Source organism: Rutidosis leptorrhynchoides, chromosome 9 (genome assembly GCF_046630445.1).
Source record: "Rutidosis leptorrhynchoides isolate AG116_Rl617_1_P2 chromosome 9, CSIRO_AGI_Rlap_v1, whole genome shotgun sequence".
Classification (NCBI taxonomy): Eukaryota; Viridiplantae; Streptophyta; class Magnoliopsida; order Asterales; family Asteraceae; genus Rutidosis; species Rutidosis leptorrhynchoides.
In genome coordinates this window covers 341,361,510-341,378,491 of record NC_092341.1, presented here as the reverse complement: position 1 = coordinate 341,378,491, position 16,982 = coordinate 341,361,510, and the positions used below count along the sequence as shown (strand labels likewise).

At 33.5% G+C, this 16,982-nt stretch overlaps 1 long non-coding RNA gene and 1 pseudogene across 3 annotated transcripts; one reads left to right on the top strand and one right to left on the bottom strand.

The window, feature by feature from the left end:
* Nucleotides 1-1,180: 1,180 nt before the first annotated feature.
* On the bottom strand, nt 1,181-6,289 carry LOC139866599 (uncharacterized). 3 transcript variants are annotated; one of them, XR_011765497.1, is made up of 6 exons: nt 6,000-6,289; nt 2,826-2,867; nt 2,542-2,747; nt 2,291-2,443; nt 2,016-2,116; nt 1,181-1,531 (listed from the first exon to the last, which is right to left on the bottom strand). It is a non-coding gene; the product is annotated as an uncharacterized lncRNA (long non-coding RNA). The 3 variants fall into 3 exon arrangements; XR_011765498.1 differs by lacking the exon at nt 6,000-6,289 and having other exon boundaries at nt 1,181-1,367; nt 1,487-1,531; nt 2,826-3,379; XR_011765496.1 differs by lacking the exon at nt 6,000-6,289 and having other exon boundaries at nt 1,183-1,531; nt 2,826-3,379.
* Nucleotides 6,290-8,929: 2,640 nt separating this feature from the next.
* LOC139869130 (uncharacterized) lies at nt 8,930-16,704 on the top strand (annotated as a pseudogene).
* Nucleotides 16,705-16,982: the final 278 nt, after the last annotated feature.

Here is a 16,982-nt window from a genome sequence, read left to right as displayed (position 1 = left end):
AAATAAATCTAAGTCTAGGCACCTATCTCAAGTTGCCTAAATCCCTTAGACCATGCTCTGATACCACTTGTAACAACCCAAACCAATAACCAACCGACACTACAACAAAAGTGTACATATAGGACACCCAAATTGGTCCTATAATGTCACTTTATAAGACCTTTTGGACTGAAAGGACCAACAGGACATGTGTACCAACTAAGGCGGTCGTATAAAGTATAGACGCAAAAAAGTGTCCTAAAAGGCAATAAGATTATGAAACCAATTATCGGGTCCTATAATATATATAACGACCACACCGAAAAGTCCTTACAAGTATATATCGAGTGACTTCTATTTAGATTGGGACATATAAAAGGGTCTCAAAAGTAAAAAAAGAATATATTAGTACCAACAAAGGGGTCCAAATTAAATTTTATCTTTCGTAAGGACTAACAAAAATGGTCTCAATATTATGTTAGTACCAAAATAAGAGTCCTATTATAAAAAATACTACATTAGTACCAATAAAAAGAGTCCTAATTTATCGATATTCTTGTTTAGTACCAAGAATAAAGGTCCTAATATGCACAAATGTTACTTTAGTACCACATAAAAGAGTCCTAATATAATGATTTTTAAGATTAGTACCACTAAAAAAAGTCCGAATATAAATATCTTAAACCTTAAAACCATAAAATGGGTCCTCATATATAATGATATGTTACTTTATACCACATATAGAGTCCTAATATAATGATTTTTAAGGTTGGTACCATTAAAAAAGTTCTAATTTGAATGATTTTCAGATCGATATTCAGATATGGTTCGAATATTCGGTTCCGATTCGGGTATCCGGATCCGGTTTGAATTTTTGAACATGACTCGAATAATCGGATTCAAATCGGATGCTCGGGTCCGGTTCAGTTATTCGGGTCAGATATCCGAATTCGATTCGGTTTTTAAATTTTGGGCGGTTTAGCGTTTGCGGTTTTTATTTTATATGATTATGGACACCTAATTAATAATTTATACTCTAAAACAAATATAATGTAAACATAATTATACTTCATAAATTTTTCCATAACGTAGATGAAAAACACTAAACATAAAAAGTTCACAAATAATCCAACATATAAAGACTTCGAATAAAATTTAATAAAATTTGGCAGAGAAAGTAAAGACAATGAAAAGCAACGCATAACGTCTTGGATCAGCATGTATCTTTATGAATCTAAAGGTACCACCTACAAATAAACCATCCATTTATAACCACAAAGGTGCATGTTATAAAAATTAATTTTAATCTTAATTATTACAAGTTTAACAAGGACATACCGAGATAAACGCACAAGGCCATGCAATAGAAGCACCAATAGCATCATTGACTGTATCAAATAAACCAATTAGCCTAAGTAATTTTTATTTTTCATGGTCACTTGAACGTCTACCTCACACCATCTAGTCCAATCTGTATTCCCCCAAAATTCATCTTGGTTCACATTACCTTAACTGCCTTCCATTTCAGTCTTTTATTTTGCTCTAAATGAACCTGCAAAAAAAAGTAAATGAAATGTTAATGATTATTTCTTGGAAACATTGCAGTGTGTAAAGGTTACATGAGATAATAAACATAACTTCAAATTGTAAATTTCTACTAATTATTTATCGCTAGTTCTACCAACAATGTCATGTGAAGAGAACACTCAAAAGTTAGCGGCCAAGATCCTCAATTACAAGTCTTCAAAAGGTTAAGCAAACACATAAAAGTATACAGTATACTCTTTGAGAAACTACCGAAAATAAAGCATAGAAAAGTTAAAAACAAATTAGTATCCTAAAACATGTTAAGTCATATCTCACAAGTCACCAGGTACTTCAAGTAAAACTATATAACACCAATAAGATCTTGCAGTATCGTAAACTAGAAAGCTAACTGCTAAAAGTTAGGACACACACCATGTAAATCATGTAGTTAAAAGGAAGAAAATTATACACTCAAAATAATTAAAAATTTGTATTTAAAGGATAAATACCAATAAACAAGCACCAGTCTTTTGTATAGTCCAAAGATGCCCTCTTCCCTACTTATAGTACATAAAGCATGCCATATACCTCTATAGTAAGTCACTTTAGTCTGCAATACCAAAAACATATATAAGCATTTTCATATGAACAAAATCTCAAACCATGGTAGTAACAGATTTTTTGAGGTGTTGCAATTAAAATCTGGAGTATGCTAAAAGGTTGTGAATTACATTTTCTTGGCTAACAACTAAGCTAATAAAAGAAACATACCACAAATTCTAACCTGTGCTGAGAGACGTGTTCTAAGTTCTAACGTCATCCAAATGAAACGTTAATGAAGCAGCAGTTATACCAGCTAAGCCACCACCTACAAGTCGTATCAACTCATATGTAACTAAATTTAGTTTGTGACCACTCTAGACATCAGTTGTAGTAACTGCAGAATTTGAGGATGTTGATCACATTACAACGAGATCTCATAAAAAAATATACCAATAGATATACGATATAACAGGAAAACACATTTGTAGTTACATTCTTATATAGTTCAAATGCGTAAAAACTAATAGACGAGTAAGGCAGCTGAAAAGCAATGATGTAATAGTCAAGAGTGGCAACGATGTCATGTGAAAACAACTGATTTGAAACGTCACTCAATTTGAATATGGATGATGGCATATCTCACAAGTTAAGTCACCCTTTTCATTACACAAATGTTGAACACACTTCTTGTGAGCGTACTGCACAAACACAACATTTTAAATACCAAATAATGATGAACCGTATGAAAAAACTTTATGTCAATTACCGTCTCTTACCTGATTATATGGATATATCAGCTATTCTTGTTCCATTATGCACTGTCACCCAAAAAATGAAAGTCTTTGATGTCAATTATTGTTTCTTATCTAATTATATGTACAGGTAATAAGCAATAGTTTGTACATGAAAGCCTTTGATATCAAACATTGAATTTATCACACCTGATCATGTAATACATTTGATTCCAATAAAAAAAATTATGTCATTTTCATTGATATCAAATGATTAGGATATATCAAACATCGAGATTGAAAAGCAAATCAAAAGAGGAAATCAGGGTTCTGAAGTATGGTACTCATATTGACCATTGTACTTATAGAATCAAAATATGGAGGATAGCTTAAAGAAGAGTTAAAAACAAGCATAGTTATAGTTATTAAATATTATGACAATATGCAATAAAGAAAACTAAAAAAAAAAAAAAAACAATTAAAATAAACCTCTATGGAACCCTAGATCTGAATTAGTGTTATGCCCAAATATGGAATTTCTACCATCTGTTTTTGATTAGTTTGGTTGAATTTGTAACCACGAATGCTTAGTTGGTGTTCGAAGTGTTGGTTTATTTTGGCTAGTAGAAGATATGTTTATCCCACATTGGTGGGAGGAAGATGTGAGGGGTGAGTGACTTGGTTATATAAGAGGGGCTAAGTCTTCATTCCAAATCGCACCAATCAATACACTTTAAGTATTTGATTATTTCTTTCTTTCTTACCCTTGTTTGAGAGTTATATTAGTTAAATATTTTGGAGAGTGTAGTTGGCTTAAGAGAGTCGTCTATATCATTGTAACAATTTGTGATATAGTGTATTTCTTTCTTTGGGGGCCGGTGGTTTTTTTCCTGTTTTGGAGTTTCCACGTTAAATCTTGTGTTGTGTATTGTTCTTATTTCTTTACTATTATTGTTGGGCTGGGTGGTGGGAATTAGTGAGGCCGTAATTTCCCAACAACTGGTATCAGAGCGTCAGGTTTGACGGGGGTCTCGGTTATAGGAGTCGGAGTATGCTCTGTGGTTGCCACGGGAGTGGATCGTCCACATCAGAAACGAGTTCTATTGATCGTATAGGGTATCTGGTTAGACAATATTTTTTCTGATTCGTAGTAATAGTTGGATTTGTTAGTGGCCTAGTTGTGGATTTCCGATTTAAAGGGTCCTGGCTACCTGCTACATCTTTTGGCTATTCGAAACGTGAGCAAAATCAGAGAAAGTGTTGTCTATAGGATACGGATACGATGTCAAAGTTCAGTCCAATGAGGTTTGATGTAGAGAAATTTGATGGGATGATCAATTTTGGCTTATGGCAGGTTCAAGTCAAGGATGTGTTGATTCAGTCCGGTTTACACAAGGCTTTGAAGGGTAAACCCACCCTTGTTCCTGGCAGTGATTCTAGCAGTAAGTTCGATGAAGAAGAATGGGATGATATGGATTTGAGGGCAGCAAGTGCGATTCGTTTGTGTCTTGCAAAGAACGTGCTTGCAAATGTGCACGGGTTATCAACGGCAAAGGAGCTTTGGGTTAAACTAGAGCAGTTGTACCAGAGCAAGGGCATCTCAAATCGGTTGTGTCTTAAAGAACAATTTCATACTCTGCGTATGGATGGGGGTTCAAAGATTTCAGATCATCTAAGTATTCTTAACGGTATTGTTTCAGAACTGGAGGCTATTGGAGTTAAAACGGATGATGAAGATAAAGCTTTGAGGTTGATATTATCTTTATCATCGTCTTATGAACACATGAAACCTATTTTGATGTATGGGAAGAAAACTCTGAAGTTTGAAGACGTTACTAGCAAGCTCCTATCCGAGGAGAAAAGACTGGAAGGTAACGGGATCTCGTCATCAGGAGATACGATAGTGTTGTGTTCGGATAGGCAGAAGAGAAACTCTAGAAAGAATCTGACATGCTGGAAGTGCGGGAAGACTGGACATGTAAGGGTTAATTGTCCCGGTGGAGCTAATCCGGCAAATGGCTCCAAAGACGCTAACATTGTCTCCGTTGTTACGGAGAGTGACGAATTCCTCTGAAGTCACGTCATCCTCATGGTGTGTCCGCGCCACCGTGGAAAGGGATGTTCGTTAGTGGTTCCACAATTACACATGGGCATTGGTTTGGCGTTGATGCAGGTTGTGTGGTGGAAACTGATGTTGTAGCTGATGAAACTTCCAGGGAAAGCCAAACAGGAAGTTGCACCATAAAGTTTAAGCTGGTTGTTCAACAACATGTGCCGAGGTGAAATGCTTGGAATGTGATATTCTAAGTGCTATACTCTTAATGGTGGAGTATGATAATTCTTGTTAAGAGTTATGATTGTCTGTGATGACAATGATTGTCGGTTTAGACAATGTTCGATGAAGATGCAAGTTTTGTCTCTTGGGAGATAATGTCAACGGCATGAAGATGAGGATCTTGAAGTTGTCGTCGAGGAAGCGTCTACATCGGTTATCCTTGCAATGTGGAAGCATGGTTATCTTCTTCTATCCAAAAGGTGGAGATTTGTTGGTTTATTTTGGCTAGTAGAAGATATGTTTATCCCACATTGGTGGGAGGAAGATGTGAGGGGTGAGTGACTTGGTTATATAAGAGGGGCTAAGTCTTCATTTCAAATCGCACCAATCAATACACTTTAAGTATTTGATTATTTCTTTCTTTCTTACCCTTGTTTGAGAGTTGTATTAGTTAAATATTTTGGAGAGTGTAGTTGGCTTAAGAGAGTCGTCTATATCATTGTAACAATTTGTGATATAGTGTATTTCTCTTTTTGGGGGCCGGTGGTTTTTCTCCTGTTTTGGAGTTTCCACGTTAAATCTTGTGTTGTGTATTGTTCTTATTTCTTTACTATTATTGTTGGGCTGGGTGGTGGGAATTAGTGAGGCCGTAATTTCCCAACACGAAGTCCAAAAGTCCATCTGAAAACAAATACATTTTACGAATTCCTCTTTCCAAAAACACGACTTGTTCGTATAGAACTATTTGAGAAAATCATATGAATATATCATAGCTACATAAATGGCACAACTATAACCCTAATTTCATTTTCAAACAGCACAACCACAATGGGAAAAACCCTTAAATTGTTGCTCATTGCCAAGTAATTGAACGAAGGTGAAAGCGGTGACTCAATACACAAACGTCAACTCCAAAGGAGAAGATAAAAAAGAAACAACAATACCAGTGGAGATTAATTGAAGGAATGGCAGCACCTATTCGCAGAAGATGAACATCCAATTAACACAAACGATTATGTAATTTGACCTGGCAAGAGTTTTTTTTTTTTTTAGGGTTTGATAAAGATGTAATTGGGGATAATCAACAAGTGTTACTAATCGATACACGAAGCTAAATGAGAACCAAAATAATTTTTTAAATCTAAATAGGATAAACACAATAGATTTTAGATTATAAGAAAAGATAAAGATGAGAAAGGAGATGGTCATGATAGAGAGAGCAGTTGTGTGTTGTGCGGATATGACGGAATTGAAAATGAGAAGAGGGAATTCAAAAAATTTTGAGAATATGAGAAAAGAGAGTTCAAAAATTTTTGGAGAGAAACTGTATGGCATTTTGTGCGCTTATTCTTAAAACATTTTAATTACTCCGTAACACATACTAAATGTTTTAATTATTTTATGTTTTAGATTTTTAATTTATTTTTATCAAATTAAGTATGAACGAGATAAGAATTAGACTAACTGATCTTAAATATATCATTTTAAAAATATTTTTTGGCAAAAAATATAATTAAATTAAAATAGATCTGAAGATCTAGTTGAAGCACAAATTATTACATACTCTAGACCTAGACGGTCTGTTTGACAATATCTAATGATCTTTTGATACTAAGTCATTGACAACGATCCTATCAACATTGCAAATATGCTAAAAACAAACTATTAACTTGATACAAACAACCAAACTCATATATAAGCATTCCTAAAAAATCTAATAAGATGTAAATGCATGCTTGCAATTGATTGCGTCCTCTAGTGATCCTGTGAAGAAGACAAAATGAACAAAAATGAGATACATAGACCATGAAACTGAAGAAATGAGCCATCCAATAATATCAAATCACCTGACACCATCAAATCGATGACCAAACACCACCGAAAACCCTAAGTTGACCAAAAAAGCTTAAAGCCGTCGACGACTAACGTTGCAAATCGCAGGCTATAACTAGACTAGGAATCACCTGAACCGCATCCAAACATCAATTCCATTACCATACCCGAGACACCAAAACAAGCAATGAGCTTTCCCAGCCGGGGTCAAACTAGAAATTAACCATTGAAGGTGACAATGACACAAGCAACTCACCAAAGCAAACTGCCATAAATGTGACATGTCGGTATGACAATGGGAAAGAGCATAACGGTATGTACTTTGCTTTGAAATTTAAGTGTTTTGAGTCAGACGAGGTAGTCGAGCTTATTTAGTTTACCAAATCTAAATTACATAAAAAAACGTGTATCGCTAAGAGCACTATAAAGTAAATAGTGGATTTGAATCTAACTAATCGAAATATAAGTATGAGCTATAAACTTCAATTGATGCATATTTGGTTCACTAGCTTTGGTTTCAACGAGCGGAGGAATGCCCGCACGTTCTTGTAGTGAATTGTTTGGCTCTATACCTTAAACACCTTTTAAGTAATTTATAACTAAAATACAGACATTTGACAACTGATCCAGACCTAAATACTCCCTAGGTTTAAAAATACTCGTTTCATTTAGACTTATGACCTTAGGTACACGAATTCCCGAAATCGTATTCGTACCGTACTGATACTGTACTTTTGGGAGTAAACGAGCCGAGCCGAGATCGACAAGGCAAGAGCTCGCCTTTTTCAAATTCAATAGAGCTCGACCCTAGTATTTTAAGTTCGAGCTTGGCTGGTTTGATATTTTAGAAGCTCCAGATCGACTCGATCTCAAATTGTTAATTACTTATAAAATTATATCATACATCATACAGATTAATTATAATACAAAGTATAACTGGCAAACGGGTCAGGTTAGGTCGATTTGGGTAACGGGTCAAAACGTTTTTGGGTTGAAATGGGTCATGGGTCAAACCGGTAAAATTTCTAAATGGGTCCAAACGGTTCAGGTTGGGTCGGTTTGAGTAATGGGTCAAATGGGTCAACCGGGTAATATACTTTACATTTGATTTTTACCTTTATTATATTGTTTTAGTTATTAACATTATTATATATATATATATATATATATATATATATATATATATATATATATATATACATAATAATTGTTATAACCATAAATGTTTTCATAGATAACTGATGGATAAAATTAGTTATGCTTGACCCATTTGATCCATTAATAAGACCTATTAGACATGTCTCTGTTTATTGAACTTTATGATTTGTTACCCATTTGATTCATTTTTTTATATTTTGTATAAAACTCAATAGGTTGGAGAAAAACTCATTGAACCTTTTTTTAAGTTTTGGTTAACATTGTCAGACTAAATTTTTTTTCAAGTTCCAATTGATCCGAAAACTTAACCCATTTAACTCAAATTTAAGAGTATGAGAATTGTCAGTATAATATGGAGTATAATATTATTATTCGTATCATATTTACCGCTACTAATGAAAAAAAAATCAATAAAAATGGTCGATGCAAAATTTTAGTGTTCCCTCCAACATTACTAATTGTTCTCAAATTCCTCAACTTTTTCCAACTCTCTATAATTTGGTACTCCGTATAATATTCTCTCAACTAATTCCTAGTCCCATCATTTCCAAACTTCTGCGCATGAGAGATTGAAACCCTAGAATCACTCTGAAGAAATTCCAGTTCGGTTATCGGTTAATCTTAAATATACAAGTTATTTACTTTATGTTTTCTAATTAGGGTTATTTTTATTCAACTCGTTTTCTACTTTTGTTAAAATGCAGATTTACAGTTTTGATTGTTTGTATGATTCTATATGTGTTTATTGGATGTTATTTACTTTTTGAGGTACCTCAGATGAATTCCATTGTGATTGTGTACATCATCGGTCCAATATCAGGTTGAAGTGAAGCATATTGAGTATATGTATTTGAGTTATGGCTTTAGTTTTGGTTTTTAAGTAATGAAAAAAGTAGTCTCACATAAAGCAATCAAAGAGTAAATTAATATATACCCACTCTCTTAATTCAACATAAACATTTAAATCTCACCCAATTTGTTGTTTTGTCTGTATATTTTCCTGTCAGATATAACGAAGATGTTTTGAACTCGAATAAATAGGATTTAACAAAAAAAAAAAACCTCCCTAGAAACGTGTAAGTTTGTAATTAATTGATTTGCTAGCAAGCTTCTGTATGGTTGTATGTGTATCATTATTTTCATTTGTGATTTTTAGTCCTTATGTATCAACTACTCTGTTTTTATGTTCGTACAATACGGCAATTGGACTACCTTATCGAGTCTTGGTTGATAGTAATTTCATCAATTTCTCAAACCAAAATAAATTAAGTTTTGTTTGATACATTGAAAGCCACAAATTTCAGTGCTTTTTATGCTTTTCAGGCTACATTTTATGGAGTAGTCCAGAAGTGCCATATATGCTTACTTTTTATCATTTGGATATGAATTATTATGTTTTTTTATTTATTTTATTTTGTTTGATGTAGTTGGACTTGGAGAAGGGAATGATGGATTGCTTATACGCTAATTGTAAGTTTATATTTTGTGTTTTATTTTCAGTTAAAATGAATAAATATCCCTAGGAAGTTATTAAATTGCTATACAAATTCAATTGAACTTCTTTTGCTTGTTCATAGTTCAGACCTCCTACCATATTTTATTATATAACAAACACAGTTGGAGTAATTTTGCTATTATAACAAGCCAGTTACAGAAAGTAAAATATGTATTCATGGTGTAGTGCACAATTAGAGTAATTTCTAATATCTTTTATCGCTAGCATATGTTACAAGCTTCTGGTAGTGTTGGTTTTGATTCACACTATTTGTTTTTACATTTATCAATTAATAACAATCTTATTTGATTAACTGTAGTGCACAACCATTTTGGTTGTTATTTAATTTTAGTTCTTTATGTTTTGAGAAGGTACTCCTTGTATTACAGACTATGTGATGGCTGAACTTGAAACGCTTGGTCAGAAATTTGGTGTTCCTTTTGGGTAACTGACCTTTTAGTTACCCGAAACTATATGCTTTACTTCTTTAGGTGATCTCACATTTTTTCCTCATCTATGATATATGAAGTAATTATCTAATTTATCGGTGTCGGAGAATACCTTTTCATATGAAAATAGATTATTTAAAATACCTGAAAAACATCTTGATTTACATTATTTTTTGATTATGTGTATTTTCTATATATGTGTTTAAATTACTTAAACAGAATTTCCAAGTATTCTAGATTTGAACGGCTTCCCTGTACTCGCAAAGGAATGTATGTTGATAATTGCACTGTTGAAAGAGTTACGCTGGTAATACTCTATATTACTTCATTTAATTGTCGTAAACCATTTTGTAGGTTCTGTGGTCTCATTATATTATATCATATTATGAAAACATCACAAGTGTTATATGGGAGAAACATGTGATAAGATTTGAAGCGTCGAATTTGTAAGGTACAATTTCTTTCTTTTATCAAGCTTTTTATCTTTCTATCTTTTTTTAGCGTCTCATAATTTAGTCCAATGTTTATTGGATTGATATATTTGGTATTCAAATATACCCTGTATGCCAATTATGTATATCACCTAACACAAATACTCTATCAAAAGTGTGCCTCAAACAACAATGGGTGAAGGTAGGCTACCAATAATTACCATTTTTAACTTCTTACAAACAATTTATAAACGCTCCTTTTATTAATTTGACAATTTTACCCATTGTTCACATTGCAGCTACTAGAATATGACCGAATGTGAGTTAAAGAACATATTTGATCTCTTTGACAATTAATTATTGTATACTAATGTTAATATAATTAGTATTATAATCAAACTCTTTCATTTATGGTAGTTGAATACTTTGTAGGTTTAGCAACCCTCTAAAAGTCAAGAGATTTGAACCACAATGTTAGTATAAAGGAGATATATGGCCATTACTGACTTGGAACTCTCTATTGTGAGAATATGATTCTTATTAAGCTTGTTTTGCACTGATGGTTGCGTAAGGAAGATTATGATGATAATGTACAGGTATTCATTTCTTCTACTTATCTCCTTTTTTTCTCATATTAACATGTGACTATGTTAAAGTCAAACCTGTTTGCTGATGTTGATATTTCTATGACATGTAACTTGGACTTGACCATTTTACTTTTACCATGGGATTTGGGTTGGAATTATAAGGGGGAGAAGGATAGATTTATTCTTTATTGTGTACTTGTGTACTTGTGTGTGTTTACATGGGTCTAAAAAAGTTCATTATAACTGTTATATTTTCAGTTGTACATGTATTTCTATTTACTGAAGTCTCTGAATTATGAAGATTTTAGTGACAAGCTGCTATATTTTTGAGAGATGGTGTATTCTGATTTATGAAGAGATGTTATTGATTTGTAGCTGTTTTGACTGCTCTTACTGTTGGGTTAATTATCTGCTTGTGGCTATTTTGTGCAAAAAACAAACACATGTATTATAATATCTGCTATTATTGTCAGATTTGAGAGTAATTATTGGTGCTATTATGGTTTACTAAAGAGTTTGGGATATTTGTATTGCTGCTGTTTTTATTTGAAAGAAAATTATTCCGTTGCTGGTTTTATCATCTGTTGGATCACCGATAAATTAGTACTACATACTAATCAGTTGGATATTGGATCTTTTTATTGTCGCTGGTTCTCTGGTCATGGTGGGTCAATTTTGGGAATGTCAAACTGTCAGAAGTTACTGTTGTATCTTGCTGTCTTATTGGATGTTGGCTTGTTCAAGTCAAAGGGATTTTAAGTTTTTTTTTCTGTTGAAGAGTCTGCTGGTTATTGGGTGCTGCAACATGTTGAAATATATCATTCCGATTATATATTGCTGCTATCAAGAATGCAGTTTGTGGGTTCTGTTGGTTTACATTAAAAGGGCTAGTTTGGGGATGAAAGTTGGTCAACAGTATTGTTGTTGTTTTTATCTACTAAAAGATGAATATGTTTTTGTTTTGGATATTGTGGCTTATGACTTATTATGGATTTGAAAATGTTTGATGATTAGGCTAAAGACATAAGTGTTACTGCTGAAGTAAAGATGTTATAAGCGTATTACTTGGGTAAAAGGTTGACCTTCAAAAATCAACAATTTAGGTTTAGAGTCAGTGGCGATTCTAGGATCAAAACTCAATGGGGTCCTGTACAATTTGAGTGGTACTTTGTAAATTTTTTTTTCCTAAAGAATGGCTATTTACTTCTGTAACAACCACTAATTTTAAAAGTATATGGGGTCCTATCTATAAATTTAGTGGTGTCCTACAAAATTTTAGCAGTATTTTATTAGAAAAAAGAATAATTTAATGGGGTCAAAGGACCCCCTTTGGTAACCCTTGGAGTCGCCACTGTTTAGAGTAACTTTAGTGTTTATGGTATTGTTGTGTTTGTATTATGGTTTTGAATTTAGTGTTAGGGTGATGAAGTTTATGATTTTAGTGTTAGGTTCTCTAAACGGTTTATGTCTAGAGGGGGGCACGTATTAGTATCCAGAAAATGTAGGACCCAGTTGCTTATGCTCTTGGTTTATAGTAATAATATTAGTTCACCTTAACCTCTTTGTTAGTGTAATCTTCACAAACAAATATACCCAATCTTAAATTTAGTTGACTCAATAAACTATATATAGATCACTTGTGCACTGAAAAGTCGAGGTTTTGGGACATTCATGTTTTGTTGCATTAGACAAGAAATAAACCATTTTATATTATAAGGACTGCATCACTTGAGAATCAGTAGCTCGACCTACTGGCCTAATGTGCAATGTTCATAAGATAATTGAATTCGATTCTTATAATAATTAAAACACAAATAACTCATTTGCCTTATTAAATAATCAACGTCTCCTAAAAACTTACATTGATATGGCCTAAATATCAAAATGTCTTAATATGTTTCGATATAATACGACTAGGAAAAATAAATAAGCTATGATAATACTTAATATGACTTTTATATAAGGTGTCATATTAAATTAACGCATAATTTGACACGAAACCGTTAAATATAATTTAAAGTCCCTTTTAATAATTTACAATTAAAGTGTCATATGAAATCATATGTTAATTTAGACCCCAAAAACTCATCCGTCATATTAAAAAATCGAAATGTCCTAAAAATTCACAATGATAGGACACAAATATCACATGTGCTTTTGATGTAATATGACTAAGACAAATAATTGTGGAATGTATGACTTTTATATAAGGTGTCCTATTAAATTAACACATAATACGACACCATAATGTTAATGTCTTATAAAGTCCTATTTAATAATTCACAATTAAAGTGTCCTATGAAATCATATGATAATTATGACCCCAATAACTCTTCCGTAATATTAAAATCATCAAAGTGTCCCAAGAAATTACAGTGATTAGACATAAGTATCACATGTCCTATTAGCTTCTGATGTAATACGACCAAAACAAATACATGTCCTATGATAGTTTATTTCATATAAATTTTATATAAGCGTCGTATTAAATTAACACATAATATGACACCAAAACGTTAAATGTTTTATAAAATTCCGTTTTATGATTCATAATTAAAGTGTCATATTAAATCATATGATAATTAAGACTCAAAAAATTAATCAGTCCTTTTAAAAACTCTAAGTGTCCTATTATGATCTACTATAATACGACTCACACAAATAGACGTCTTATAAAAAATCATTTGATATGACCGTCATATCATGTGTCCTATTATATTACCAAATAATGAGACAACAATAATTAATTGTCTTATAAAGTCCCTTTATATGATCCACAATTTAAATGTCAAATTATCTCATATTAGCTCATATGATAATTGGGACCCCAAAAAGTTATATGTCCTACTGATAATTTAAGTGTCCTAATAACATACATTTATAGGACATATGTACAAAATGTCCTACTATGCTACAATATAATAAGACTCTTGGAAATAAATGGCCTCTAAACGTATATTTTATATAACGTTAATAACAAGTGTCCTATTACATAAACACATAATGAGACACTAACGAATAAAGGCCTTATAAGCTCATCTATTAGGATCCACTTTCTAAGTGTCCTATGAAAATATTTGATAATAGGACACAAAAAATAACGTGTCCTAGAAAAGAGCTCTTTAGGACCCCACTCTAAAAGAATATATCATAATGGGACCCTAAATATCATCTAGTCCTATCTAAGTAGCTTTTACGACCTTATTTTACTAGGTCCTAGAAAAAAAGTCCTATATTCTCACTTTTGTTGTAGTGCGAACACGCGAAAGATTTTTTTTTTTTTTTTTTAGAAAAGTGAGCCACGCACAGGCCAATTTCAGTTCTGTCCGGTTTTGTCCATTTTCAAATAAAGATCTCCCACTTCCCGACATATTTAGACGAAACGCTTTTCACATCATGATATAATAGTTAAAACTCACACGATTCAATAATAAAATAAGTTTTACGAAAACGGGCCCACATATGCCGTAATACGAGTTTTATACAAAAGTTTGAGTTTCGACCACACTAGTTTAAATTCCAAACGAAACTATGAGCATGGTGTTTGGGGTTAAACTACCCAAATCTCGGTCGAACTCCAAAAGCTCATAGTGTTGTTTGGAATTTAAACTAGTGTGGTCGAAACTCCAAAAGCTATCACATCCAAAAGCGTCCCCTAACAAACAAACGGGATCTCTAATCTGTACGAATGCCCGTACCCTTGTCTCCACCGGAGCCTATAAAAATATAAACAACGAGAGGGTAAGCAAAGCTTAGTGAATGCAATAATTATACCCATATATATAATATACCTTCTTGCAATCACTTACACATATACCGCATATATGCTAGCAATACAATTAGCATACCATCTCAAGTACAAAGCTAATACTCTCCAACAAACTGCTACTAGCATAATCAATAACATATATTCGACATAATACAATATGCTACAAAACAATACGCAACCATGGTTAACCATCCTCTCGTCATGGTGCTACCTGCTCTATGGTTCACACCATACGCATCGGTTATGATGCTATCAGCTCTTTGGTTCACATCACAACCCGAGTCATACTCGCGTTAAAGTGCTACCGGCTCTTTGGTTCACACTCTAACAACTCGTACAGTAATGCTACAGGCTCTTTGGTTTACACTACAACACACGTACTATGACGCTACCGGCTCTTTGGTTCACATCATAGCACGCTCGCACATACTATGGCACTACCGGCTCTTTGGTTCATACCATAGCATACAAATAAATACATTATATACATACGCATACAATTATTCCACTCACCTTAACGCCTTCAGTGAATGTTTTATACTTCCGCAAGCTTCAAGGCAAAGTACCTAATATAATAAGTACTCGAGCAACAAACAAAGTTGTTGGACTAAATACCAACACTTCACTCATGTGCATTTAATGACTTAAATGCATTAAATGCCCCATTTCACCAAAACCGCCCCTTAAGGGTCAAGACCATCGTTAATCACTTAAAAGCTAGTGATTAAGGTCCAACAACACTAACTATTACACAATTAGGGTATTTCATACCCATATTTCCCAACTAGGTCAATCCTTAGCCCTTTGACTAATTTAAAGTCAACACACCCATTTCGGGTCATCCACTAACCCATCTAACGCCCATTTACTAATTTACTAGGTGTGCTAGTGATTTACTAACTAATTAGGACTCATAAACATCAATTAACACTTTGAAACCCTAGGTTAGTTACCATTGAGTCTTCATGACTCCATCTTACCCAAGAACACCAAAAATCATTAAATATGGGTTTTATGTTCATCACTATCCTAAACCCTAACCCTTAAATCAATTAAAATAAGGAAATCAAAGTTAGAGCTTACCACCACAATCACAACGTAGCTAGTGATTAGATGAGCAACTTTATAACTCGAGCTAAGACCCAAAACTAGCTCCTCCTTCCTTGGCTTGAGCTTTCTCACACAAGAATCTCACTCTCTCTCTAAAATTGAAGTGGAAAGGATAAGGTTGTTGATAATGGAGTTATGAATCTCCCCAAACTGATCTACTGGCCTTAAACTCGTCCACAAGTGAAATTACCAAAAATCCCATCAAAATATCTAATTAAAACAAGCAGAACCCGGCTACAGTGGACAGTACGCCACACGCACCATTAGGTGTGCGCTGAGCGCACCTTGCCCAGCTCTGCTTCTGACCTCAGTTTAAATACACAACGTCACCCACACTTCATGTACTCTATTTATAGCTCTGTACAATAAATATTAGGGTCTTACAGATTGTACTTCTCAAATGAATACAAATCAAAAGGATGGGGGAAAGGATCGGGGAACTACGAATGGAAGAGTATTTACTATGACTATTAGTTAGGCAGCACGAGCTGAAGGTACCGTCTCTGGAACTCTTACTTTACATGGTACTAAAGCTTATGTGTTATTTGATACGGGTGCTACTCATTCTGTTATATCATTATCATTTGCTAAACGTGTTAATTTGCCTCATTCTGGGTTGCATCCTCCTATTTACATTTCTACTCCTTTAGGAAATTCTATGACTATTACTTGTGTTTATCGTGATTATCCGATCTCCATTAATAATAATGTTCTTTACGCTCAATTACTTCCTATGGAGATGCGCGATTTTGATATCATCTTAGGGATGGATTGGTTGGCTCAAAATCATGCCCATGTTGATTGTTATGGTAAATGAATTGTATTCGGAGATGCCACCAAACCGGAGTTTGTGTATCAAGGGACTTCACCAAATGGACTTGTAAAATTAATTTCTGCTATGAAGGCAAGAAAACTAATTAGTGGCGATTGTGAAGGGTATCTTGCAGTTATTCACGATAGTTCAAAAGAGACATGTAAGATTGAAGATCATACTATTGTTAAAGAATTTCCAGATGTATTTCCCGAGGAACTTCCTGGATTAGCACCAGAAAGGGAGGTTGAATTTACTATTGACCTTATACCTGGTGCTGAGCC